Source organism: Brachypodium distachyon, chromosome 4, assembly GCF_000005505.3.
Source record: "Brachypodium distachyon strain Bd21 chromosome 4, Brachypodium_distachyon_v3.0, whole genome shotgun sequence".
In the NCBI taxonomy this organism is placed as follows: domain Eukaryota; kingdom Viridiplantae; phylum Streptophyta; class Magnoliopsida; order Poales; family Poaceae; genus Brachypodium; species Brachypodium distachyon.
Genome location: NC_016134.3, coordinates 29,940,818 through 29,945,262, shown reverse-complemented (window position 1 = coordinate 29,945,262; position 4,445 = coordinate 29,940,818). Strand labels below are relative to the sequence as shown.

General features: G+C 42.6%; 1 long non-coding RNA gene across 1 annotated transcript; it reads left to right on the top strand.

The window, feature by feature from the left end:
* Positions 1–3,166: 3,166 nt before the first annotated feature.
* LOC104584636 lies at positions 3,167–4,239 on the top strand. Its single transcript, XR_732470.3, has 2 exons — positions 3,167–3,552; positions 3,654–4,239. It is a non-coding gene; the product is annotated as an uncharacterized LOC104584636 (long non-coding RNA).
* The last annotated feature ends 206 nt before the right edge of the window (positions 4,240–4,445 follow it).

The window sequence follows — 4,445 nt, the reverse complement described above, 5'->3', positions numbered from 1 at the left end:
ACTCGGTTCAAGATCAGTCCGTCTGGCATATATGTATCACTAATTTCATCAGAAGATCAAGCTGCAAACAATAACTTTACAAATCTAGGGACGCTTAAGCGGCACCATGGCACTAATGTATACTCAGAACAAACATCTGAACATGGAGAAATATTCTTACAAGAGAGCCGTGACTATAAAAAAAGAAGAAAGTCAGATGAGGCAAGTTGCAGTACCACAATTAGACAAGACACAACTGGATATAGGAACAACTTGCATGAGGACACTATTTATGTGCCAACGGATTCTTTTCCTGCCATGCAAGGTATTTTTTGATATTAAATAACAATGATTTAATTAATTGTCTCCTTAGGCATTGTCTCAACAGTTTATATATGACTATATGAACAGATGATTCATTAGCAGAAAATATGCAAAGTGAAGACAAGATCGAGTATGATAACCTGGATGGCGAATTTCTTACTTACAATGGACAGAGTAAGCGTTTACTGATTTTTTGATTAATCAATCATACAACGTTTCATTGTATATTGATTGATCTTCTAACGTACTGAAAAATCTACAGGTTCTGAATTTGAATCATACCAAGAACTGAACTCTAATATAGATGGCATACGCGAGGATCCATATGACCATATATATCATAATTTGCCCAGTAATTGTCATTTCCTGGAGCAAGTACCTAATTGCAGATATTGCAATGCAAAAAGGTTCCAACACGAGACACCAACATTTTGTTGCATGAGCGGAAAAATAAAGATTGTGACACCATCAATTCCTGGTGAATTGCATCAACTGTACACGAGTCAAGAATCAAATGCAAAATACTTTCGAGACAACATACGGTACTTCAACTCTCACTTCTCTTTTGCCTCTCTTGGTGTGGTCCTGGACAAACGGTTCTGCAATAATAGGTGTGGAGTATACACATTTCGTGCACAAGGCCAAATTTATCACCGAATTGATCAATTGGTCCCAAAAGAAGAAGGCCCCAAGCATCTACAGTTATACTTCTATGACACGGATGCAGATTTGCAGCAAAGGTTTCGTCATTCACCTAACCTTGACAAAGATCTCATCCGAAAGTTATCAAATATCCTCTCATGTAATCCTTATGTCAAAATATTTAGAAGCCTTGGTTATGTTCCAAACCTTGATGAATATAAGATTGAGCTTAACACAGATATTGCTTTAGACCAAAGAGTGTATAATGCTCCAACAACATCACAGGTAGCAGCGATATGGGTTGAGGGGAATGATCCTCAAAGCCATTTTGACAGGAATATCATGGTTTATGGTGTATCAGATCGACCACAATACATAAAAGCATACCATGGCTGCTATGATCCATTGTCATATCCACTTTTTTTCCCAAATGGTGAAATCGGATGGAATTTAAATTTACCAAAAGCTGGTGCACATGCTAGAACCAATGTAGATGACCAAGCAGGCGCTGTCAACGAAGAAGGCAAGTATTTGTCATATATAGCTTACTATATTTTTTTGGGATAACATTAAAAATGTTCTTTTTTCTGTCTAACAATAAATTGTTTCATATTTAGGTACCTCTGGTGTTTATGTTTCACCGAGAGAATATTACTGCTACAAGTTACAAATTCGAGATGGAGAGTTTAATGTGTTATTATTCGGAGGGAGGTTAACTCAACAATACGTTGTTGACATGTACATAAAGATTGAATCAATAAGATTGGCATTCATTCTACAACCATCAACTCAGGTTCTCATATGGGCGGTTCTGTATCAAGGATTGCTTGATAGCATTGTTGCTGGAGAGACACGTGCAAGCATGATAGGAAAGCGTATCGTGCTCCCTCCAACATTTATTGGAGGACCAAGAGACATGAGACGAAGGTATCTAGATACAATGGCCTTGGTCCAAAGGTATGGAGCCAGACTTGTTCATTACCATGACTTGCAACCCACACTGGGAAGAAATAACAAGAGAGCTCGGGCCAGGTCAGTCACCACAGGATCGGCCAGATTTGGTAGCAAGGGTCTTCAAAGCAAAATTAGCGGACCTTAAGGATATTCTGTTTAAAAGGAAATTATTTGGTGAAGTTGTGCACATGTTCATGTAATAGAGTTCCAGAAGAGGGGTTTACCACATGCACATTTCTTGATAATTCTGAAGTCAAATTATAAAATAACTAATCCTGATCAATATGATATGATAATATCAGCTGAGATTCCTGACAAAGACAAATACCCAGTGCTTCATTCCTTGCTTATTAAGCATATGATGCATGGACCATGTGGGGTTTTGAACCAAAATAATGCTTGCATGGAAAAAAGAAGTTGCAGGTTTCATTATCCTCGACAATTTTCAGAGACTACACTCCAAGGAGAGGATTCATATCCAATCTATAGGCGCAGGGATGATGGTCGTCAAGTACGTGTAAGAGGTGAGGTTTTGGATAACAGATGGGTTGTCCCATACAATCCCTACCTACTTATGTGATACAACTGCCATATCAATATAGAAGTTTGCTCTAGCATAAAGGCAGTTAAATATCTTTTTAAATATATCTACAAAGGTCATGATCATGCCTCATTTGTCATTGAAGCTGTAGGGGATGATGTTGTTATAGATGAGGTCCGCGATTATAGAGATGCAAGGTTTATATCACCTCCAGAGGCTATATGAGGGATTTATTCTTTTAATCTAAGTGAGATGTATCCACCGGTTCTACAATTACAGGTTCATTTGCCAAATATGCACCTTGTCCGTTATAAAGATTCCGAAGATTTACAGGAAGTTTTACGCAAAGACTTATCTTCAAAAACAATGCTTACAGAATATTTCGGAATGAACTCTATTGATAGCTATGCAAGGAATTTCTTATATAAGGAATTTCCAGAACATTATGTATGGGATAAAAGTCATTAAACATGGAGACGCCGTCAACGAAAAATCCAGATTGGCAGACTTGTGGCTGCACACCCTGCTGAAGGAAAGCGCTATTACTTGAGAATACTACTAACACCTTGTTTGGATGTAGATATTGAGCCTTGAAATTAAACATTGACATTCTACCAGACCGGAATACCGAAATTCAAGGTGTTTGGTGATTTAGATATTACCTTTTGGCATTGAGACTCGGTGTTACACACCCAGCCCATCAGCCAAAACAGGGTCTGATCCAAAGTCGAGGGTAAAGGCTCGACATTGTGCGATATTCGGGAATCCTCGTTCCAATCGATCCACACCGGGCTCGACTCCTCGCCGACGCAATTCTTTTCCGTTCCCCTTCTAAAATAAACGACACAGCACTCGTCCTTCCCGAGCGAGCCCCAAATCCAACCCACCGAGCCCCCGGCGGCGGCGGAGGTAAGCCTTCTCCCGCCCGCCTCCTCCTTCTCCGGCGGCGGTGGCCATCTCCCGGCCGCCGACCTGCCTGCTCCCGGCGGTACTTTCCCGCCCCGCCTCCCTCCCCTCTCACCGCTCTTCCTTTGCGCGCGTGTACTGCACGTCAGCAGTGGAAGAGACCCGGTGACGGGCGGACGCGACCGGCGGCGCACCGCTCCTCCCAGGTAGCCTCCTCTTCGTCCTCTTGCTGCTGGTAGCCTCCTCCCCTAGTCCGGCTGCGCAGGTAGCCTCCTCCCCTCTCACCTGTCTCGTTTCTGCTCTCTAGTGCAGTCGCCTGCTGCCGGAGACGCGCCCGCGGCTATTCAGGTGAAGCTCGTCAACAAGCAGACCACTTGGTCCCGATCTGCTGTTCAAGGTCACTGGGTGCAGCGCCGGCAGGCTCCTGCCCTCCTCCAACCGCCCCGCTCACTGCAGGCCGCTCGCAACCACAAGGACGAAGCTTCGGAGGCGCACCTCCACCCGAGCAGCGGCGGCGCCGTAGCTAGCAGTAGCAGCTCCGCACCTCCTCACTACATGATTGGTAACACCTGTGCTTGCAAGGACCAGCCTTGTAACCTGTGAGACTCGAAGTAAAAGCACCTACAAGGCTACAAGAAACTGAACATTTTTCCTCCTTGAATTTTTTTTCAGTTTAAACTTCAACTGAAGGTGTTGTTACCTGTGACCTGTTTAGGATCGAGCATATATATTTTCAGGCGTCGAAGCTGGAGATGTGCTAACTTATTTGTGTTTTCTGCCGATGAGAAGATGAATGATTGGGTTTTTTTTTTGAGTGAATGATTGGTTTATTGCTGGTGGAACTTGATTGTGTTGAAATGTCGATTCAGAGTTTGTAACTGTATATTACTCCCGATCTGCTTGCCTGCTCTCAATTCTTTTGTTTGTGTGGTATATATACATGCATGCATATATAGAGCAGGAGTGCAACGATCGGGCTCGTGTCTGTTATTTCTTGCTAGTAGCACCTATTTCCAGGACTGCAATGTGTATACTTATATAGAAAAAACATTTTGAAATGTGTATACTTATCATACAAGTGCATTTCGTCACTTTGACC